This window comes from Amborella trichopoda, chromosome 7 (assembly GCF_054954075.1).
Source record: "Amborella trichopoda isolate Santa Cruz 75 chromosome 7, AtrichopodaSantaCruz75HAP2 v2.0, whole genome shotgun sequence".
NCBI classification, from domain to species: Eukaryota; Viridiplantae; Streptophyta; class Magnoliopsida; order Amborellales; family Amborellaceae; genus Amborella; species Amborella trichopoda.
The window spans coordinates 4,457,023-4,482,602 of NC_142342.1; the positions used below are offsets into that span (position 1 = coordinate 4,457,023).

The 25,580-nt window shown below is 32.8% G+C and overlaps 2 long non-coding RNA genes across 2 annotated transcripts; both read right to left on the reverse strand.

The window, feature by feature from the left end:
* Positions 1-1,777: 1,777 nt before the first annotated feature.
* Positions 1,778-2,707, reverse strand: LOC148781197 (uncharacterized). The gene is made up of 2 exons (XR_016059535.1): positions 2,474-2,707; positions 1,778-2,084 (listed from the first exon to the last, which is right to left on the reverse strand). It is a non-coding gene; the product is annotated as an uncharacterized LOC148781197 (long non-coding RNA).
* An 8,752-nt stretch (positions 2,708-11,459) lies between these two features.
* Positions 11,460-12,049, reverse strand: LOC148781198 (uncharacterized). Its single transcript, XR_016059536.1, has 2 exons — positions 11,948-12,049; positions 11,460-11,763 (listed from the first exon to the last, which is right to left on the reverse strand). It is a non-coding gene; the product is annotated as an uncharacterized LOC148781198 (long non-coding RNA).
* Between the last annotated feature and the right edge of the window lie 13,531 nt (positions 12,050-25,580).

Consider the following 25,580-nt stretch of genomic DNA (forward strand, 5'->3'; position numbering starts at 1 on the left):
AAAAACCTCATCCTTTTTAAAAGTCTATACATGCATAAAATTTATTTTAGAAAAAATATCAATAGAAGTCCAATTTCTTTCCAGAATCCATGCCTGGTTTCCCATAGGGTCAGCCCTAGCCCAGCCACCCGTTTTCGGGCTCAATTGGGCTTGGGCCAACCCTAGACCCAGGGCAAGGCTGGCCTGGCTTAGAGATTGTTGAGTCAAAATATTTGGTTTATGGAAACGGATACTTTAGACAAAAGGTCGAAATGTCCAAATTCATTGGGACCCATGGGTCAAATGGCAGAATAGGAGTTGTAGAGCCCTAGAACCCTACACCGTATTACGGTCTATAAATACACATAATCATTTCCCTATTTATAAACTCCAAGATCACTTCAGGAAAATATGTTTTAGTTCTAAAAAAAAAAAAGTATCCAAAATCAAAATTTCTTCCATAATTAAATTTAGACTGTCCATTTAATAGACATCCATATTTAGGGAATTTTGCGCTTAATATTCTTTTTAAAAATAAAAATAATTGAACGAGTGAAAGAAGATATCATGAATTTTAGGTTGCAAAAATCTCAGTGATAAATGTACAATTTGAACCCTTGGACCGCTTTATATTCACGCATTCATCCACCTTGTAATTCTTTTACCAAATAGGTATAGGGAAAATATCAATAGAACGGTTCAACAATATAAAAAACTAGTTTAAAACATGAAAAAGTTTATACAAGGATCCCACCTTATAATATAGAACTACGGATGCCCCTCCAAAATCCATTGGAAAAGGTAGTTTTAATGTTGAAAAACCCTTTGATTGATCATCTCAACATCGAGATGTATGACTATGAAAAATAAAAAGATTTTAAGTCTCAGAAATAGTGCATTTTACAACATATTATTTACACCGTCCATTTTCAAAATTTTCATATGTTTATAGATCTACTTGATTTTAACCATTTTTGAAATTTTAAATTTTATAATTAGATACAAAAATAGATTTTGAGATAATCTTAATAACATTTTACATCAAAATTATATACCATGATAAAATTTGAAGGTGCACGTTACCTCTACAGCTACGGATGCATATGTATGCCAACTGTACCCTTAAAACAATTATGATACAAACAAAATGATTAATATTTAAAAGTTAGTCAGTGGGTACCTCTTCAACTATTTTCTTAGAGACTGTCCAAACAACTATGGTTCATGGGTTTGGAACCCTAAACAAGTGAGTGTATTTTAATAAGGGCAATCTTTCTATGCTTCCCCTACAACATAAAACTTATATGTTTCCCCTTATTTGACCGTCCATTTTGAAAGGATGATTAAGATGATCTCAATCACAATGTAACAACTCTACACTATTTTATTTTTAATTTTTTTCTATAAATTAATTTTACACCAAATTTTGGGCGTCCAATCCTCTAATAAACTTGCACTTGTAAAAAATATAAAACAAATATTACCAATAAAATAAAGTGACTAAAATACCCCTAAAAATTTAAGGGGTATTTTGGTCATTATATTTTATCGAAAAAAAGTTTAATATTTTATTTAGGTGTGCCCGAATGATAAGATGATATGTACCAAATTTCATATTCATACAATTTGTATAAAAAAAGTTAAAAATAAAATACTCCGAAACATCAGATCTAGATCAAACTTGATCAAAATTGGACGGCTAGATGAGAGGGGAAGCATAGACCTTCTATGCTGTAGGGGAAGTATAAAAAGCTTTCCTGTTTAATAATTTAACTCATATAAGTAAAATGAGCTCCAATAACATACAATTGCTACCTCGTTTCGATTCCAAATTTGAATGTATTTTTCAATTAAGAATCAATTATTCCGAAGAGGGGAGAGAGAGAAAGAGAGTCTCTCAATTATTCCGAAGAGGGGAGAGAGAGAAAGAGAGTCTTGGACTCATTGGTTGCAGCAACAGCTCCATCTACTTGCAAAAAGTAAGCAGGAGCCTCCATTCGGGAAACCAATTGTGTTGCATATCTCACCACACATAGGGTTTGGGGCGTCCTCGCAGCTGGCTGGGCACGTGCCAGGAACAAACCTCTCCAATCTTGCACCATAACCTGAAACTCACATATGTTATTTTCACACGTGTACAAACAAGTGTTTGAGCAAGGGTATTTTAGTGATTTTTTGTAGATGGATGAGAGGCATGAGGGGTATTTTGGTAATTCTAAAATAACATGGACTTTTAAGGGTATGAGGGGCATTTAGGTGATTTAGACGACAAAGTAGTCATAACATCATAGATATTTTCAATACTCTACCTATCACACGGATAAGAGTCACGATTATGAGAAATACAGAATACATTCTAACCAGATCTCGATGTCATACATTCACACACATATTTACCATCACATCCATATTCATGTTTGCACTTCACATTTTGATTATCTAAACATCATGCATCAAACAAAAATAAGAAAACATGGAAGCTATATTCACTTACTTACTGCAAATGAAACTCTTAAGTCTTCCTCCAACTTCACTATGACTGCCCAGCTCGAAAACATGGAAGTTAGATCCAACTTACCTACTGCAAATGAAACTCTAAAGTCTTCATCTAACTTCACTATGACTGCCCAACTCTAATGACTAAGGTTCAACCTTAAGGAACAAGGTTTAGAGAGCTCAAATGACCAAAGGAGGAGAGGTGGACGTGGGTGAGAAATAGAAAATCCTATTTCATGGGTGGTGGGGTGAATAAATAATCATATATGGTGACAGCATGTAATGGACAAGTGGTGGTAGCATGGGACAAGTGACAACACACAAATAACAAGTGGTATGCAAGAAGAGAGTAGCATGGGATAAGTGACAACACACAAATAACAAGTGGTATGCAAAAAGAGAGAGAGAAGAACAAACATACGGAACATCATCATCATGGGCTCAACAAACATGGGAGACAAACATTATTGTGGGTACAGCAAGCCATTGCCACTTGACACATAGGGGGAGAGAGAGAAGAAACTCCCTAGACTACAATACACCACCCGTGCCGATGGTGTATAGTGAATAATATATTATCATAATAGTATACTTTTGCTATAAGAAGATCATAATCATCCCAAACTGTTAAATAAAAAATTTAATGCTAAAATTGTACCGTAAAAGTCCATTTTTTTTTATCATGGTATATGGCACAAACCTAGCCATCTGGTTTCACATCTAGTGTCTAGGAGCTATTGTGAACTTCCTTGGTAAACGATAAACCGTCTAATGATATATTTTCACAAAATAAAATAGATGGAAGGAAGTGAAGAGCGAGTAGACCAAGTACCATGACATCCTCAAATAATGAATGAACATTTTTTTTAGGGGCTTTTCAAGAAAAGAAAACCTACATGGGTTGCTTTATTTTGGGAGTTTGCTAATGAGAAAACGATATGAAAATCACGTATTAAAAAAAAATCCAAAGAAATAGGATAGGATAAAAGTAAAATTCATAATAGTTGCCATCAAATTTAGGGAACACAAGTATTTTGAATCGGGCAAGCTTTCTATGTTTCTCCTACAACATAAAATTTATATACTTCCTTTTAGCCAACCGTCCATTTTGAATGGCGGGCTAAGATTGTTGCAACCACAATGTCACATCTCTACACTATTTTATTTGTAATTTTTTTCTATAAATTATTTTGACACAAAATGTTGGACGTTCAATCCTCTATTGACGAAAAATACCTTTGAAAGTTTCAAGAGGTATTTCGGTCATTACATTTTCTCAAAAAATTATTTTTAATATTTTTTATGGGTGCATCCTAATGAGAAGATAACATGTACCAAATTTCATATTCATACAATTTGTATAAAAAAAACTAAAAATAAAATACTTTGAGACATCGGATCTAAGATCAAACAGTGAGTGGCTCTCTTGATCAAAATTGACGAGCTGTTGTTATGTTGTAGGGGAAGTATAGAAACTTTTCTCTTTTGAATCTTAATTAAGCCATCTGTTTTTATATTTGGGAAAAGCTTTCCATGTGACCCACCAACATATATATAGTTGATCAGAGTAGATGGCTGAGATGGCTTTGAGTTACAATGTTACAAGCTGGGTCTCAAGCGTCATATTTCAGCTCAGATTGTTTTATTTTAAGTTTTTATTCTATAGATAATTTGGCAGCAAAATTTTGAGCATATACTCTGATAGGGGCACACAATCTAAAAAAAAAAAAAAAAATTATTGTGATGAAAAAATACTAGAATATTCCTGACATTTTCGAGGGCATTTTTTTTATTTTTCTTTATCATATATATTATTTTTGTTAGGTGCACCCTTAGAAGGAGATGGAACCCCCAAATTTCAGTCAAAATGTTTTCTAGAAAAAAATTAAAAATTAAACAATATTGGCTTGACATCGTGACATGAGCAAACCTAACCCTCGATTCAGATTGAATGATTGAAAAGTGGGGTGATTCAAATCGAATGATTGAGAAGTGGGGGTCACGAATAATTTTTGTTGGGTTGGAGTCACGAGGAATGTTTCCCTTTCATTAACTTTTTAAGAACTTATATTTTATCTCAAAGCACTGGAAATGGTGATTTTCTTGGTTCAAATTCCATAATAAAATATGAGAATGTGGCAAAATATAAAGAATGCAAACACTACTATCAAATTTTGTTTTTACTCTGAAGATGAAATACAGATAACCAAATTACCCATATTCTACTTCTTAGAACTTTTTTAAACATATCCTTATTTCCTTATGTGAATCTATATATGTCATCTCTTAATTGAAACAACTCCCATAATTTTTATATAGCCATATGGATGATTTCCCTAGAAAAAAGGGAAAACTGGTATGCATCTTTTGGATTAGGCATAAAAAATGCTTAATGGATCAAGCATAGCAAAATGCATATTGCAAACTAGAAACAATACATAGAGAAAAGAGGTGAGTAATCGATTAAAAAAAAAAAAAATAGGCTTATGAAGAGATGAATAATGTGATACAGGGGAATCTTATATGTAGAGAAGAATTACCTGAAGAGATAATAAAAACCATGCATAAAACAGAGGCTAAGCAGAGCTTCAAGAGAGAAGAAAAACTTGTCGACGCCATTTCTAGGGTTTGTATGTTGAGATTGATTTACATGGGTCTTCTTATGGTCTTCGGTGAGATCAAATTTAAACCTAAATATGGAAACCTACTTTTTTTTTTAATAATCTCGATAGTAAACACTGCTGCTGACTGTGATTCTTAGGTTGATTTACTTCTAATCGTGGGACATCTTCTATAATCGAAAGATTATCAACAAAGATGACCAACTAAAATTAGGTGGACTTCTGGTTGACGAACGCTTTTAGTTTTGTTAGGAGATTATATGCTCCCGCGAGTGTACGCTTCTCTCTTGTGAATAACCTCAAAAAGAAGAAAGAGTAGGTGTTAAATCATAATGGTTATTAGATTAGACATAGACCACCTAAATTTCAAACTATTGTTTAAAAACTCAAACTCATTTTTTTTTTTCTTCCTTATTCCTTTTGAAAATATTCATCTTATAACATAAAATCTTAGAGGGGGACATATAGTCGTCATCATCGTCATTGCTTTTTCCAATTAATTGGGAGTAGTAGAGGGGGAATATGGTAAAGGGAATAAATCCCATTAGATGCTTTTAAACAAAAATCACTGAAAAGGAATGATAGTGATTACATCTTATCTAGAATAGGAGATAGATACCATATTTAATGCGAAAAGTTTTGTAGCAATCATTTGAAATCCTTGTTAATTTGATGTTGACACACGGTGATAACTAATTCACAACCTTGATTTTAAAAAGTGCTTCTTTAAGATGGCTAATGAGAAAATTCAATGTCTATTATTCCCTTAGAAATATATCAAAATATACACGAGAGAATAACTATCTAGCATCTTGCCAATGTATATGGATTCAATTTCATTATACCTATCAGTTGGAATAGTTCGAAAATGGTAAAATCTTAAGCCACAAGATTTCATGTTCCCAAGGGAGTGTATTGTCCATTTAATCGCTAAGGCAAAACCCAATCTAGGAGGTTTTTTAGGATCCCAAATTTCAGGGATGTTACATCAACCCATATGCTAAATATACTAAATAAAAAACTTTTCCAACTTGCATTCTCTATGGGCTTGAAAGAAACAATGCATCAGAATAGAAACCGTCCAATTGTGAAGAGTAACATTTTTAGAAGTACATATAATTGACTATAATAAATTTTACTCAGCTCTTGATGAAAATTATTGTGATAATAATTATTGCCATTTACGGATTGTATACGATTAGGTTATCACTCATGGACACGGTTCCTTTGAGTCCGCAGACACATGAATAAATGCGGGTCCCCTTCATAATTCATTTGTATAATAAATTTTGGCCTTAATTTTTAGGGAATATATGATCCTTAATATAGAGATTATTAATATGTTAAAATAAATAAATTTTTAAAACTAAAAAGTTACTTTTTGAAGGAAATATATGAACCATTGATTTTACTTTTTCTCTAGAGGGACCATACTTTACATCCATCTTTGGATGGACGGTTTATGCTTTGGGGGATGTAAATGTAAGAATGCCCTGCCCCCAACCCAGCCATGAGATGTGAAACTTGATAACTTAGAGCGCGTCATAATTCTCATGGTCATTTTAGAACTTTGAACCCATCAATGATATGACTCAAACCATCTAATTTTACACCTAATAAAAAATATATTTAGTACCATATTGTCCACAGACAAATGATCTTATGGTATACTTTTTCTTTTCCACTAAAGTTTAAATCATAGTTACCGGAAGCGCCCTAACATGGTGGTGCTCTTGCTCCAGAATCTAGCTTTGGTGTTCCATGATTGGGATATCGATCAGAACTCATTTTTTTTTTTTTTTTTTTTTCAGGATCTCACTCCCAATTATAAGGTACTCGATCCTATGAACAAAGGATCTCAATTCCACCATCGTACGGTGCATATTCCCAAAGATTGTAGATCCTGTTCCCAAACAAATAAGATCCCCCAATTTTAGCTACGCAATACCTGTGTTCACGAAACTCCATCCTTATAAGAAAGTGAGCCCGAATTTTTTGTAGTTTTGAATAAATTTATTTTACCAATTTATAACTTCCAAAAAATAACCACTTAAATAAATTGAAATTTTAAAATAAAAGAATTACATTTTAAGCCAAATTTTCATGTGGTATTCCAACCCAAAATAACGGTAATGTATTTATCAAATTTCTTTCTGACGTAGCCAAAAAGTAGCAACATATGCTCAAGTGGAATCCTATTGGTACCTAAATAACAACATTCTATTTTCTGATAATATATTATACCAGTAATGTATTACGCTAATAATATGTTTCATAGGCAATATATTTCTAGGTACCCAAACAGCCAACGTGACGCCTACATGCATATCATGTTTGAGATTTTGAATGATTCTAGCATTAACCGTTTCAAGAATATAAATGTATAAAGCATTGAAATAATTTATTTCATACGAGAGTAATGGAATTTAATTAATCCAAAGATGTCTAAAATTGAATGTGCTTGGATCTAGCCCCATTGGGCATTACTACATAGGAAAATGACTTCTAGAATAAACCAAAATGAGATTGCATTTATATTAGAAGGGGTTGCCGTGCTTAATGGGAGCATGAATCCATGTATAATGAAGTTGGGTTCTTGGTACAAGTGAAGTTATGCGATGGGAGCGTAGACAATCATGCATAGAACGCGATCTGCCTTTGAATGGAGCTTGATCCTTTCCAACTAAAAACGTGGTCATTCTTAAATGGCGGCGTGACTCAATTTCAAATAGGATCTCATTCCTTTGGTGGATGAGGGCGCGATGCCATTGTACATGGACTGTGTACCCATAAGTAAGGATCTAGATCCCGTTGCATTGGGAACATGTGCCCTTTTTACATGTGATCTTGATCCACAACGTTTACCCTAACCGGAATTCGCTCCCCTTGATCCGCAACTTTTACCCTAACCAAAATTCGCTCACTAAGCTCCGGAGCATTGGGAGCCATCGATCCGATGCTCTCGCTCCCAAAACCGGAGCCGTTCCTAATCCCGCTCCCGGTAAGTATGGTTTAAACCATGATGAATGCTGTCGCCCCACCATGCTCACCCCACTGAGGTACAAATTGAACGGATTTCGTATGTAAGTTCAAGACTTGCAGTGAGTACATCATCACTCTGAAGGGTCCCCTTTAAAAATTTGAAAAAGTACTAAGTAATAACCCCGCATTAAGACTTGCAAATGGATATGAAGCAATGTTCAGGCCACTAAAACACGACAACATGACAGTAGCTGCCGCCAAATTGTGTATACTTTAGCAAATTTGAAGGGCCTGGGTTAGGTTGATTCAAGTCCTTTTGCGCTTAGGCCCAGGCCGAGCCAAGCCCAATTAAGTTATGTGGACATTAATCAAGTAAAATAAAAATTTATTAAAAAATAATGATATGTGTTGGATATGGTGAAATGCAGTGTTGGATATGGTGAAATGCAAAATCACAAATCGTATATTATTGAAATTGACATTGACATTGAAGAGTTTTTATGTTTATTGGAATTCCTATTTGTAGGATGTGAGATCTTTTATTTTTAGGAAATCAAATTATGCAAGAAATATCTCAAAATATGTGGTGTAACTTTTATTGGTATAGTAGATTTTAGTTTGCCAGTGGATGTAGTCATTTGAAGTAAATTACATTGATGTAGCCCTTTAGGGACATTATTTGTTTCTACTTTATGTTTCTTGGTTGTTGTTGGTTCTATTTTTGTCATTCTCTATGTCAAGAATCAACCTATCATGAGATATTTGTAAAATATAGGATATAATAGAATTTTCACTGATATTGTAGTACCACAATTTTGTTATTTGATGACAAGGTCGAGCCGACACACCTATTCAATTGCAGTCTCCTTCAAAACTCGAGCTTATTTTGGATTGTTCAGACCTTTAATGTTAGGGGTTAATAATCTCTAGCCTAACAACCATAACTCTGAAAAGGTGATTTTGAACCTCAGGAATTGATTAGTTTAAAGTTTAAAATTTATACTTTGTCTGATCCATCACTATTAATTTTAATTTTAACCACAAAATCAAACCAGAATGGTTAACCGAACATAGGCTCGGAAGCGATTTAACTGGCCTAACCGGTAAACCGGTAGATTCAACCGCTCTAATAGCGCAAGTCCCGGGCTGTCAAAAATTGTTGAAAAAAATGAAAAAGATTAAAAAAAAAACCTACTAAAATATGAAAAAGCATATAAAAAATGATTAAAATAAATACATTCAAAAGAAGTTTAAAATTGATGAAAAAAATAGTTTTAAAGAATCGATTTTTACCTAGGGGTATTTCTAAAATTTTCTGAAAAATATTGGAAAATATGAGTGAGTATTAATGGCCAAAACAATTTTTAATCTTTACCATAATATAAAGAATATTAAAAAATACATGGGTGCAGTTGGCATACGGATGCATCTGTAGCTGTAGAGGTAAGGTGCACCTTCAAATTTTATTATGGTATATAATTTTGATGTAAAATGTTCTTAGGATTATCTCAAAATCTATTTTTATATCTAATTATAAAATTTTAAATTTAAAAAATGGTTAAAATCAAGTAGATCTATAAACATATGAAAATATTGAAAATGGACGGTGTAGATAATATGTTGTAAAATGGACTATTTCTAAGACTTAAAATCTTTTTATTTTTCATGGTCATACATCTCGACGTCGAGATGATCAATCAAATGGTTTTTCAACATTAAAATTACCTTTTCCGATAGATTTTTGAGGTGCATCCGTAGTTCTAGTTGCATCCTTATATAAACTTTTTCCAAAATACATTACAAACCAAAAATAAGGTATTTTTGGGAATTTTTATACATTTTTTTGTTTTCTTTTAAATACCGACCGATCACCAAAACTGCTCAAAATTGGAACTGGCCAGTGGTCGGTTTCGATCTAACCAGGTGGTTACCGGTTAGATCTCCTGATTTTTTTGATATTGATCTTAGCACACGATTTTTGAGCTGCAAAACAATGGACCTAGAAAAGGCCGTATTTCAATAGGACCTCATTAAACTTTTGCCTTGCTTAAATATCTGTTCTAATATAAAAAATAAAATATTTATAAATGATAAATTTGTACAACTGCGTACTTATCGCTGGTCATTGGTGAAAAAATTGGAAGCCATTTATAGGTGTTTACATTTCTTAATATTGAACTAGGTCAGCCAAATAAGGAAAATGGTTTGATAGGGCTACAGCCCTATCAAAGCAAGTAAAAAATTCACTTAATAACTCATAAAAAATTGTAATTCGAGCATTGAAAAACCTTTACAATGATCATCTCAACTTAAACATTATGGCCGTAAAAAATTAGGATTTCAAATTTTAAAAAATAATATATATTTTAGCAAATTGTTTAGACAATCTACTTCACCCTAAAAATAAATGTTTAAAGATCCGCAAGATCTAAATTTTTTTGAGTTTCAATTTTATCATCAGTGTTGAAAATTAATTTTAGAGTGTCCCTTCGTCAGCCAAATAAAGGCATTTCTCAAGATTATCACCTTGACTAGGATACAAGGTAATCATCCTTAAAAAATTAAAGTAACGCATAATCCTAGATCTTACTAAAAGAAGTTGTTTTGGTGCTCGAAACCCTTACGGCCTAAAAATCTACTTTTATCTCTAATTATGAAATTTAAAGCTTAAAAAATGATGTACATTGATCACATCAATAAAAACCGGATATTTTGATAAGGAAAAAGTTTAAATAGAGCTGACCGAGGCTCTAAACAATCAAATTAGGCTCACCTCAAAAATTTCGCCAAATTGATAATCTCAAATTGATGTCCAAATATCATTAAATTGATAATCTCGACATCAAAATGCATGGACATAGAAAAAAATAGATTTCAAGCTTTGGAAATATTGCATATTGTGTCGCATTTTTGACTGTTAATTTTCAAGATTTCATACATCTGCTCAATGTATACTATTTTTGAACATTAAAATTTTATAATTACTTTGATTATAATTAACATACAATAGTGCATATTGTGTCGCTTTACTTTGATTGTTTAGAGCCTGGCTCTATACAAACCGTACCCTTTTGAAAATGGTTAGATAGTGTGTTACACGATGCACTATCTTTAAAACTTTGAAATCTTTTTTTTTTTTCATATTCAAACATCTCGAGGTCAAGAGATCAATAGTAGGATTTTTAACATCAAAATAACCATGATGAGTTGATTTTTGGGGTACGCCTTACTTCTACGGTATGAGGTACACCTTATATAACCTTTTCCCATCTGAGTAAAGTGAGCGCTATACGATTGATTTAAGCTGAATCTAAGGTTTGATTTCCTACTATTTTTCTGCAGAGTAGTGAATAACAAAAAGTAAGTAAACGGGGCAAAAAGTTTATAACATATAAATCACATTACTCATCCACTCATACAACTTTCAAGAAAAGTAATATGGAGTAAAAAACTCATTATTCCTTATTCAACTCTCTCTCTCTCTAAAAACTCTCTCTATCTCTCTAAAAAAAAAGGAGAAACTAAGTGTTGCAGCAGCAGAGGAAGAGAGGGGCAGGGCTTGGTCTACACTTTCCACCCTTTGTGTAACCACTCTTAGCGCAGGCGACCGCACAATTATTGATATTAGAGCACTCCCCAATGCAATAATAGCCAGGGCCCTCACCTTGTGCCTCCACCCCATGAACTGCATTCCCAAAAAATTATAGAAATTGTTAGAGAGAGAGAAAGAGAAAAGTAAAAGAAATTGTTAGAGAGAGAGAGAAAAGTAAAAGAAATTGTTAGAGAGAGAGAGACCTGCACACTAACATTAGTAGGGCAAAATTTTGCTAAAACATTGATTAAAAACAAAAATGGAATGAAGGGATTACCAGCTGAGATAATGAAAAGTGCCAAGAGGAACGACAACAGAAATTGCATCTTCACAGTCCCAAACCCTGTTTCAGCCATGCCTTTCTACTTTTGCTTCTCTTTTGAGGGTTTGGTCTTTTGATAAAGCTATGAGACTATTATTTATAGGCTCTTAATTAGGAAAAACGTGTATATTTGTTACATAGAAATCTAGTATTTTGGGAGACAAAATATTTGTGGGGTCAAATACTATGTAATAGGCATTCTTGTTACCAAATTTATGGTGAAAACCTAAAAAATAGAAGTAAATTTTGTTACATAGAAATCTACTATTTTGGGAGGCAAAATATTTGTGGGGTCAAATACTATGAAATAGGCATTCTTGTTACCAAATTTACGGTAAAAACTTAAAAAATAGAAATATAAGATTATTTATAGAGAAATGATCCTATAGAACCCTCTCCCATCCATGTATGTAAGACCTCAAAAGATTACCATTAAATTTGAAATAGATCTATAGAAATGTCAAGTTACACATCCATGCAAACTTTAATAGTGATCCGATAGGATCCTATACACATAGATAGGGGAAGATCCTATAGAATCATTACTCTTATTTATATCCTCCTAATTAGATTACTTTTAAGGGAAAAGCCTCTATATTTGTTTGATAAGAATCCACTATTTTGGATGGCATAAAATATTTTTGGGGTCAAATATAATGTAATAGGATTTTTTAATCTATAAATGAAGATTTCTCGTGAGATTATTGTTACCAAATTCATTGACGAAAGCCAGAAATTACATGACTAAAAAATAGAAATAGAGGATTATTTATGGACTCCTAAATTAGATTGCTTTTAAGGGAAAAGCCTCTATATTTGTTTCATAGGAATCTACTATTTTGGGAGGCATAAAATGTTTTTAGGGTCAAATACAATGTAATAAGCTTTATTAGTCTATAATGAAAATTTCGCGTGAGATTCTTTTTACTAAATTCATTTATTAAAGCCAGAAATTGCATGAATAAGAAATAGAAATAGAGGATGGGTTAGGTTTATTTTTTATTTTTTTTATTTTTTTTATTTTTAAGATCTCTTATTCTTTAAAATCTTGTAAGAACTCCAAGTTTCTAAAAATATCTTAAAAAAATGACGAATTTTAATGGAACCAATATATATCCATATTTTATCTTTATTCAAAGAACTTTTCAATATAACTTTTCCTTATAACTGTATTTCTGTATTAACTTAATATTTTTAAATTTTTGTCTAAAAATAAGGGCATTAATAGTGAGAATAAATTAAGAATTTTTATTTAATAAAAAAATTCATCTATAAGTTCCCTTTAAAAAAAGTGCACAAAAAAATAAGATAGCAAAATAATCGAATATCTCCAAATCCTAGGTAAAGATAGAAGAATAGTAACCTAATGATTTTTTTTTTATTTTTTTTTCTTTTAACCTAATAGGGCCCTAATAAAGAGCAAGAAAGAGATTCAATGATTCTAAAGATTTAACGAGATAGAAATTCAATATGAGATTTTAATTTGCATAATCAGATAGGAATCAATATGAGATTTTAATTCGCATAAGCATTTTATTGCTTTCTTTATTCATAGATATGTTTGATTATTTCATATTTTTATCTTTTTTATTTTTTATTTTGTTAGTGTATACAACATTGAATTTTGGATGGACTTATACCCCTATTTTACATATTTGAGGGTCATTTTTGCTACTTTCATTGAAAAATATGCTATATCTTGGTTTATGATTCTTGTTATTTGCTAATATAGATTTTGTAGTTAGTATTATTGTTGTTGTTTCAATTTATGCTCCCAACAAATATATGATATGTTTTGTACTGTGACAACATAATAAACATCGCTGCTGGATTTATTAAAAATTTAGACTATAAATAGTTAAATATAACTCTAATGTCACTAGGTAAGGCCAAAACAAGGGTTCATAGATCTTAACCATTTTTTGAGTTTCAAATTTTATTGTCAGTGTTGGAAATTAATTTAGATCTATCACGGAGATTTCCATTGCCGCAACTGCTTCCTAGACAAGGATTTGAGGTGAGACTTTATTTTATTTTCATAAAGCCTGCGCCTTATAAAAACTTCATCCTATAAATTATTTTATCCGTACTTTGACTATTTCGGATTATATACTATGAGAATATTTACATTTGGTTAAAAAATGTGACAATCACCGACCAGCATTACAGGTGAACTTTAACCATTTTTGGTTGTTTCCAAATCTCATAATGATACATAGGAATATCAAACGGGTGCGGTTTGTATAGAGCCGAGGCTCTAATCAATCAAAAGTAAAACACACCTTCAAATAGTATCGAGAAATATAGTTTAATTATTAGAAATTTTTATGATAGCTTTAAAATATATTTTTATTTCTAATTATAAAATTTCAAGCTTAAAAAATAGTATAGATGGAGCAGATCCATGAAAAATTGAAAAACATGAAAATTGACTATTATAAAATACATTAAAACTATTTCCAAAACTTCAAATCCATTTTATTTCTCATGTCCTTATGGATATGATCAATTCGTGGATATTTATGCATCAAAACGACCTCTACTAGGGTAATTTTCGAGGAGGGTACTAATTTGATTGTTTAGAGCCTCGGCTCTATATAAACCTTTGAAAGAGCCCATTATTATTTAGAGATCACTAATATAAAACATTGATATCTCTCTCTCTTCAAATATATATCTCTCTCTTCAAATATATATCTCTCTCTTCAAAGAAACACAAACACACAATTATGAGGCCATCTATCGCAGGTGACAACAACATATGTTATGGGAGGCTTCACATGCACCACCCAATTTGAATCCTGCCTTGATGCATTCTGCATTGCAATCTCGAACCCTTATACATTCCACTATGCAATAATAATCCGTAGGGCTGGTTACTGGAACCTCTGCATCTGAAGTTCAAAACCATGCTTTAGAACATCGTTATTTTATCATAAATAACATGGCAAAATGAAAAACAAATTTGCTTTAAAATCATTATAATGGGTTCTACTAAAAAATCAATCCAAGTAGCAGTATTATGACAAGTTTAATTTAATAGTTTTTTTTTTTTTGAAGGGTGTGGTTTTGTATAAGGTTGAGTACCTAATCAATCAAAGTAAGGTGCATTTTCAAATAGTATCGAAACATAACGTTTTAGCATTTTCAAATAGTATCGAAACATAACGTTTTACTATCATAAATCTTTGTAATTGCCTGAAAATTACTTTCATCAATAATTTAAAAATGTAAAGATTAATAAATAGTGCAGATCGAGCAACTCTATGAATACTTGAAAATCTTGAAAATTGATGGGCAATTTCAAAAACTGGATATCTATTTTTTCTCATGGCCATACATCTTGAGATCGAGATGATCGAATTCAATGTTTTTTTAGCATCAAAACGACGTTTTCTAGTGAATTTTTGAGGTGCACGTTAATTTTCTTGTTCAGTGCCTCATCCTTTAATAATTTTTTTTTCATTTTTTAAAAATATTCAACCAGCGTTAGAAAACACGAACCGGAATAGATGCCAGCCATCAGGTGTAGAGCTAAATAAAATCTAAAAAATAAAATAAAAAGATCACAAAAAAATGAGAAGTATGTATAAAGGATAGTTAAAAAATATACATCCAAATGATATTAAAAAATTAGTGAAAAATGGATTTAAAAAAATTAATTTGTGTACAAGGTATTTTAAAAATAATCCAAAAAAGTTGAAAAAATTTAAAAATAGTATTTATGACCAAAAACTTCCCAATCTTTACCAAAAGAATAGAAAACATTAAGAAAACCTATTATACACAAAAATTTAAAAATAAGTATGTCGAGTAACCCGGCCGGATCCTCAATCAGGGTAATCAAGTAATAAAATATTGAATAAGAAGAACTATGTTTTTCATTTGAAAGAGTTGTTTAGTGAAGCAATGTGACAGGTTCACCTAACTTTTATGGAAATTAACTAGAATGTAAAATGGGGAGGCTAAAATTTTTCAAAAATTTTAAAACAAAAATGAAATTACCACTGGAGAGGAGGAATACTGTCAAGAGGATTGGCAAGAGAAATTGCATCTTCCCTGTCTGAAACCATGTAGCCGCCATGGTTCTTATTGCAGTGTTCTTTTGGTTAACCAAGAAGACAGTCATATATATGCTCCATTGGACTATCCCTAGGGGTAAAACTTTCAATATTGTGTATCATAAAGGCATCTACTATTTTGGGAGGATTAGGATTTAATAAAATGATTTTAGTCTATAAATTTCTATTTCGCGGAGATTCTTGTGATCAATCTTAGGAACAGGAAAACTAATTTCTAAAAGTAAAATACAAAAAAAAAAAAAAGAAAAAAAAAGGAAAAAATAAGCAAAAAAAAAAGGAAAAAACTAGAAATTGTGTATGGCTGTAAGTGTAACTTTATGGTTATTAGACACCAGTGGCTAGGGAGGAAAGTACGGCGTACACAAAAGTTTGTATACACAATGTAGGACAAGGAAAAAGTTTTTGTAACCTTGTACTATTGAAGTAAGGTGCATCTAAAAAATCAAGAAAAAAGTGTGTTTAGAAGTTGAAAAGCTTTCCAAATTGATCACCACGATTGAGAAATGCATGGATATAAAGAAAATTTTTTTTTTTTTTTCAAATCCTAAAAATATTGTATTTTGTAACAAGTTATCTGCACCATCTATTTTCAAGATTTATTAATATTTATAGATATGCTCAATCTGTACTATTTTAAAATTTAAAATTTCAAAATTAGGGTTGATTATAGATTTCCAATTCAATAGAAGGTTTTCTATGCCAGAACTAAATTTTCCAACAAAATTTTGGGATGGACCTTACTTGTATAGTATAAGGTGGACACCTTATACAAACCTCACTTAAATATTAATAGATAGTAGATGTGTGTAGACAAATATCTTTGCTAAGCTAAAGCAAATTGTCTTTTTAATTTGTTTTCCTTTTTATTGATGTTCCTTGACTCTTCCGTATCATATTGTGAGGAGAGATATTCAAGAAAACCTAGGGCCTATTTCTCTCGCTAGAAAAGAAGGGTGTGGTTTGCATAAGGTTGCAACTTTAAACGATTAAAGTAAGGTGCACCTCCAAACTTTATCATGAGATGTAAATTTGGTGTTTAAAATCTTAGGATGGTGTGATAATCTATTTTTGCATCTAAATAAAAAATTTTAAGCTTAAAATATGACTCAAATCAAGGAGACTTATAAGCACATGAAAATGGATGGTATAGATAATTTGTTGTAAAATGGACTATTTTTAATACAAGAGATCTCTTTCTTTATCCATATTTACAACTCGATGTAGAGATGGTGAATTAGATATTTTTTCAATGTCACAAGAAACCTTGTTTTGAAGGATTTTAGAGATACATGTTAATTCTGCATTTTAAGGTATAAACTATTGAAGGAAAAATCGAGCTGTCCAACGGGTAACTGTCCGATTAGATCGAAACCGGCCAGTCCCAATTTCAGCCAGCTTTGGTGACCGGCTAGGGATTTTTTTAAAAAATAAAAATTATATAAAATTTTGAAAAATAAAGAATTTTGTTTATAATGCATTTTTTAATGTATTTCATCATGGGAAAGCTTTCTATGTCCCCCTTACAACATAGAAGTTCTATGTTCCTCTTATCCAACCGTCCATTTTTGAATGGAGGGCTAAGATTGTCCCAATCACAATGTCAGGTCTCTACACTATTTTATTTTTAATTTTTTTTTTCTATAAACTGTTTTGACACCAAATTTTGGATGTCCATTCATATATTAAACTTACACTAACGAAAAATATAAAAACAATATTTTCAATAAAATAAAATGACCAAAATACCCCTGAAATCTTCAAGGGGTATTTTAGTCATTATGTTTTATCGAAAATTATTGTTAATATTTTTTATAGGTGCGCCCCAATGAGAAGATGGCATGTACTAATTTTCATATTCAAAAAAATTGTATTAAAAAAACTAAAAATAAAATACTTTGAGACGTCGGATCTAAGATCAAATGGTGAGTGGCTCTCTCGATAAAAAATGTATGGCTGGATGGTAGGGGGAATATAGAACTTCTATGTTGTAGGGAGAACATAGAAAGCTTTCCCTTTCATCATTATGGAAAATATTGGAAATTGTTTTAACCATTAATACTTATTTTTACATTTTTCCATCTTTGTAAATTTGTTTTTTTAAATACCACTAGGCATAAATCGATTATTTAGAATCCATTTTTTCATTAATTTTCAAATTTATTTGGATGTGCCTTGTTTAATCATTTTTAAATATATTTTCATATTTCATTAAATTTTTTTATATTTTTTATTTTTTTAACACTTTTTGAGTGCCTGGAACTTGTCTGGTTAGAATAGTTGAACTGGCCGGTTTACCAGTTAGGCTAGTTGAACCGCTTCCGGGCTCATGTCCGGTTAAGCATTCCTGTTCATTTTTCCTACATTGTCAACCATATATAAATTTTTCCAAAAAAAAAAAAAGTGAAAATTTTAAGGGCAGAAGTGATTGAAGCTTTGCAAAAGAGAGAGGGCATAGGGTTTGTAGGCGAGAGATGCTTGGGTTGAAGAAGATTCAACTTTCTTTGGGCTAACTCACTTGTGTGGCTCTCCAGATAATAAATTTTCTACTTGTTTTGATGAAAAATCTTTTTTAAGGTAAGGTCCAGTTTTTAAGAGGAAAGAAATGGAGAAGATGAAAAGAGGAAACAAATGAAAAAGTTGAAAAGAGTCAACAGTATTAGCGTAACATCTTCTCCCTTCGCCATCAATGTTGATAGGATTTTTGTAGCCGATTCTAATTAGTTAAAAAAATATTTTAATAATATTAATAATCTAATTTCATGTCAATATAATTTGAATATACATTTTACATTATTATCTTTGATATTCTTTTGTTACGGGGCATCCAAAAAACAAAAGGATTGCTTTTAAGGAGAAAGATAAAATAGAAACCATATTCCCAAACAAATCCTCTCTTCACGGTATTAAAAAAGGAAAATCCATTTATTTTTATCCCCCTGTCAGTAGTTGTTTATTTGGTGTCCATATTTGCTTTCTTTAGTGCTTGCGTTAAGTGGAAATGAACTAACTTTTTTTATCGATCTCTCTGTCATGCAATAAGGGCCCTTAATTTGGTTTATGATTGTCATTACACTTTCTACAATAGAATGCCTACCAATAAGATGTCCATATAAGTAAAATAAAGTCCTTTATTTTGTACGCGATTAAAATAAGGAAAAGGGTTTGGTGAGTCGGTCCACTCAAAGTATTTTTGTGTTCTCCCTACAAAATATATATGAATTTTCGATCCAAAATTTTAGAGTTCGATAATCTCAACCATGACAATGATCTAAATTTGAAAATTTTGTTTTTCTAAAAATACAAATATTATTTTTTGAATTCCTTTCTTCAGTGTCCAATTTGAGTTTAACATTTAGTGAAGGGAAAAGTTTATATAGAGCCGAGGATCTAAACAATCAAATTTGAGCCTACCTCAAAAATTTCACTAGAAGAAGTTGTTTTGATACCCAAATATCTTCAAAATGATCATCTTAACATCGAGATGCATGGACATGAGAAAAAAATTGATTTTAAGTTTTACAAATAATGTATTTTGTAATGCATTTTTGAACTGTCAAATTTGAAGGTTTTCAAATTTTCATTGATCTGTTGATCTGTACTATTTTTGAAGCCTTAAACTTTATAAATAAATATGAAAATATATTGTAAAGCTATCACAAAGATTTCCAGTATTGAAACCACATTTCTCGATACTATTTGAAGGTAGGCTCTAATTTGATTGTTTAGAGCCTAGGCTCTATACAAACCGCACCCCGGTTGTGAATGTAATATTTTTTGATATCTCTTAGAGATGGACGTTAGATAGACAAGGGACGGTAATTGGTTAGTTGGCTGACACAACAAATCCATGTCCTTAAAATAAAGTCCCAAATTCCGAATTTCAAGAAACTCCTAGAAAAATATGGGTAGTATATAAATTTCCCAATTTCCAAATTGGAATAAATTTATTAATAAAATTTCAATTAACTACAAAAAATTATTTGAAAAGGAGTAATATAACATGTTACAAATTTTTTCGAATCATGAATGTATTATCTAAAAGTAATTCATGCCAATTTAAAAGCTAGGAAAAAGTTTATAGATCTAAAAATCCATTGAAAAAGGTTATTTTAATGTAGAATTACATATGTACATCTTACGATGTAGAATTACAGATGCCAATTTAAGGTTAAAACCTTAAAATGTAGATTTACAAATGCACATAAAAAATTCATCGGAAAAGGTTATTTTAATGTTGAAATATCTTTTAATTGATCTCGAAATTGAGATGTATGAATATGAAAATAAAAAATAAAAAATTGAGTCTTAGAAATAGTGCATCTTACAACACATTATCTAGACCGTCCATTTTCAAGATTTTCATACATTTATAGATCTACTTGATTTTAACTATTTTTAAAGTTTAAAATTTTATAGTTCGATATAAAAATAGCTTTTCAAATAATCCTATGAATTTTTAACATCAAAATTACACGTTAGGATAAAATTTGGAGGTGCGCATTAATTGGATTGTTTAAGGTTCCAAAAACCACACCCTTTAAACAAAGGAAAGACATGTACACAATGTGAAATGGATATATAATGGGAAATAGTTTGATAGGGCAGCAGCCCTATCAAAATAAGTAAGGGTGTAGTTTGCCTAACGGTGCAACTTTAAACAATCAAAGTAAGATGCATCACCAAATTTTATTACGAGATGTAATTTTGGTTTTACAATTTCTTTGGATGGCCTAAAAATCCATTTTCACGTCTAATTACAAAATTTAGACTCCAAAAATGATTCGCATCAAGTAGATCCATAAACACACAATAATCTTGAAAATGGACAGTCTAGGCAATATATTCCAAGATTTACTATTTTTGGGATTCAATTGTTTTTTTTCTTCCATATTCATTCATCTAAAATGTCGAGATGATCAATTAGAGGATTTTTCAACTTCAAAATGGACTTTTTACGGTGGATTTTTTAAATGTACATTAATTCTATATTTTATGGTTGCAACCTTACATAAACTTTTTTCAATAAGTAAAGCGTCACCTCATAGCTCATTAAAAGTTGAAATTCAAGCATTGAAAAAGTTTTACATCGATCATCTCGGCTTGAACATTATGGTTGTGAAAAATATTAGGATTTTAATCTCTAAAAATAGTGTATATTTCAACAAATTATCTAGACCTTCAATTTCGCTTTTACAATAAGTGTTCACAATTGAGTTTCAAATTTTATTGTTAGTGTTGGAAATTGATTTTAGAGCCATCATAGAGATTTCAATTGCTGAAATTGCCTTTCAACCGAGAATTTAAGGTAAGGCTTTATTTTATGGGAAAATATCTCCTTACCCCCTAATTTTAACGTCACTATCTCTTCGGACCTAAGGATGAAAAATATTACTTGGAAGCAAAGGACCTCTATTTTTTCTATCTTGCAACCCCTTGGATCCCTTTTGAGATGAAGTGTGATCCCAACATTAAAATGACATTCTATCTTGAAGACATTTTGAGATGAATTATGATCCCAACATTAAAATGGCATTCTATCTTGAAGAGGTTTTGTTTGTGGGCTATCCCAACATTAAAATGACCTTCTATCTTGCAAAGGTTTTGTTTGTGGGCTTTTTAGAGAGAGAGAGAGAGAGAGAGAGAGGGAGGTTATAGAGGGGTGCTTGTAAATGGGCTGGAGAGCGAGGGAAATTAAGAGAAGAAGGGGAGGGGTGCTTTGTAAATGGGCTGGAGAGCGAGGGAAATTAAGAGAAGAAGGGAAAAGGGGGCAATACGAGACAAATGAAAATAGAGAGGGAGAGATTGCTGTTGGGATTCTAGAGAGAGAGAGCAGCAAGGTAGGGCGGAGAAGTACAGGGAGGTGGCTAAAGAAGGTCGGGGCGTCAGAAGAGGGTAAGGGAAAGAGGAGGAAAGGTGGTTTGAGATGGCGGCGGCGTTCTTAGGTTGCCGCCTGTTTGCAGGTGGTGGGAAGGCCGAGAGAGGGAGAAAGCATGGCAGGTAGCTGCCTTGTGGGCAGAGGACAAGGAGAGGAAAGATAGAGCGAGGGAGAAAAGGGGTGGGGACCTCAGGTTGCCGCCTGTTTGGGCACAGACAGAGAAGAGTGGGAGTGGGACGAGGGGGCGGCCTTAGGTTGCAGGTAAGAAGGAGATAGGGGGAACACAGTGGGGGCGAGTTGGGGAGATTGCAGTAGGGAAAGAGAAAGGGTTCCTGCAGAGAGAGAGAGGGGCGCGAGAGGGATGGACGGAAGTGGAAGAGAGAGGGGCCGCTTATTTTACAGGAGGAGATCAACCATTCAGCAAGCATGATGAGAGAGAGAGATTTGCTATTGGGCAGGCGTGTTGAGGAAGAGAACGAGAGAGACAAGGAGGATGTCGGGGCGACTGTGTTGGGTGTTTTCCAGAGAGAGAAAGGGTGGAGAGAGGAGGCGGAAATAGTGGCTGACTGGTTGCGGGGAGGGGAAAGGGGGAATTAAGGTGGTGGCTAGTTGCACGTGGAGAAGATGAGGATAAAGGAGGGAAGGGGAAGTGGTTGCAGGGTCATGGTCTGGCTGAGCGAGGATAACAGCTTCATCACAGGCGGCAGAGAAGCTGGGTAGTGATGGTGGGGCAGAGAAGGTGGGTAGTGATGGTGGGGCAGAGGTCGACAATGGGGTGATGGAGCCAAATTTTATTGGGGTCAAACATTCATCTCAAAATGGATTCTAAGAGGTTGCAAGATAGAAAAAATGGAGATAATTTTCTTTCAAGTAATATTTTGACCGGCAAGTTAAAATTAAAAGGTAAGGAGGTATTTTCTCTTATTTTTTTTTTATAAAACGTAAGCCTTATACAATCTTCATCCAAATATAAACAGGTTGAGAATGTTTACAGCACCTGGCGACCGTTATATTTACCCAAAAAAAACTAGCGATGTACAACAAATGGTACATTTATCGGGTTTGTCAAAAGAAAAATATAATACATTTATTAGGACCAATGTTTTAAAACCGAAAACTGGGTTTTGGATAGCCCACCCACTGCGCCGATTTGGATTGGCAAGATACACCATCTAGAATGCCAGGAATAGTTCAAAATAAAACAAAATTTTAAAAAAATATCTGGTGATTTGCAGTGAGGGTATCCAAATCCCCAACACCTGATTCCGATTTGGATTGATGATTCTCAATCTAGACTACCGGGACTTAAAACTCTGACATGGACCATCCATTCCCACTTGTACTCAAATCATGATCTGTACAATTTTTGGAATTTCATACTACAAAATTCAAGGCTGAAATTCATATTTAGGCTTTTTTAAGGTTTTGTGGCACTGAAACTACATTTATCCCGCCCGCCCAGTTTCGAGGTGCTGCTTTAGTTTTTATCGCAAAGACTAGGTCTTAGGCTAACCAAATCAAGTGTCGAATGAATCTACTAAATTTGAAACTAATTGCTCATTTATTTGTAAACTATTTGTTTCCCTTGGTCCAAATCCCATGAGTAGTTCTTAAAAACATATATTTTAGGCAGTCGATAAATAATGGTGGCACCCATGGTATTGAAATGTTATGTCGCTGCTGGAAAGGGTTGGGGTTGCATTGGTAGCACTCACACACTTAGTTACAATGTTGTGATTTTTATTCCCACTAACATCACCCAACTAACATTTTCAAAAAAAACTAACTCTTAAACTACTTAAGAAAAGAAAAAAGTTTATATGAGGTTGCGACCTTAAAATTATGCACCTAAAAAATTCATCGGAGAATGTTGTTTGAAAGTTGAAAATTCCTCTAATAGGCCATCTGGACATCGACATGTATGAATATAGAAAAAAAAACATTAGGTAGACCATCCATTTTCAAGATTTCTATATGTTTATAGATCTACTTGATTTTAGCCATTTTGAAGCTCAAAAGTTTATAATTAGATATAAAAATAGATTTTCAGATAATTCTGAGTATTTTTTTCATCAAAATTGCATGTTATAATGAAATTTGAAAGTGCACCTTAATTAAAGTGTTTAAGGTTGCAACCTTATACAAACCAAAAGCTTTAAAAAAAATGGGTAGGGGCCTATCTTCCTCACTAAATTACCCTAAAAAAAATAAATATCATGTCGCTTGTAATATTAGGAATGTAGCTTTTAAGTGGTAGAAGTATACAGCAAATTTGATGAGAATTTGTGATTTAATTTATTTCATAAAAGAAAAGCAAGAAAGCAATTATCATAAAAATACAATCACCCTTATTTTCCAAGTTTCTTATTTGTGAGAAGAGATTTAGGAGTCAAATAGTAAGGCAACTAAAAACAGAAGCTTATATTGAACTTTTGTGTAGAGAAAAGGGTCGGTTACATGTCAAGAGAGAGAGAAAGGTGGAGTTATATGGCAAGACATTTCTCCATACAGGCTCCTTATAAATTAACTTTCCTGGTTTTCTTATTTGAGATTTGACTCTCCATGCCTAAAAAACTATTTGTATTGAGCTCCATTCGCAGCACACCCATATTATCTAACCTAGAGAGAGACAAATCATGGCTTCTTACAAAGCTTCAGCATTGCTATTGATGATCTTGTTAACCCTAATGGCTGACCAGTCACTTGCTTCTACTGAAGATGGTTTTCTTAAGCCAACAGATGCTGGTTTTCTTAATCCAACAGATGCTGGTTTTCTTAAGCCAACAGATGCTAGTGAAGATGGTTTTCTTGGGTGTATAGGTGCTTTCGCACACTTTGGTAGGTGCATTCAGTCACTCATAAGATTTATTACAAGGAAGGACTCTAACCCCTTGCCTGAATGCTGTGATGCTGTGATGAGCACTGAGGTGGAGTGCATAGCCAACTTCTTGATCACTGGTGGGCTCGACGGAGCCTTCGCTCAGGAAATCTGTAAGTTCTGTGCCCTCTCTGCCCCCCCACCTGAGGCCTCTGGACCTGCAGCACCGAATCTGCCGCCCTCTAGACCCTAGCCCACTTCTCCATGACATTTCACTCTCACTCTCTCTCTGGATTTTGTTTATACTCTACTTCCTTCTCCCTCTCTCTGGGTATCATCTATACCTCTAGTTCCCCTCTCTCTCTAGATTTCATCTATCTCTATGTTTTCTATGTGCTTGTTGTATTTCATCTATTGGTTTCTATCTGCTTCATGGTTGGCTTTCTTTTGGACTCTTAGAACGAGCGTGGTTTGAGGGATTTTCATTGATGCATGTAATGGCTGGGTTACTTTTCTTTTATTAAGGACTTGTTTTGGAATGGAAGTATGTTCGCATGGTGACCTAATGGAGAAAGTATTTATTTTGTTTTGCAATAGTATGGCAATTTACATCTTACAGATTGATTTCAAATCTAAATTGTGCCGATCTGGATCAAGAATTGTTAATCTATATAGAGTTTAAGTCGGGATCGAATTAGTTCAGGGAAGGTATCGACACAAGCCCATTCTCTATCCTCCTCTGGAAAACTCCCCTTTCATATTACTTTTCTTTTTTTCTCTTTTGAAAACTTATCTAATGTTTGTCGCCTTATA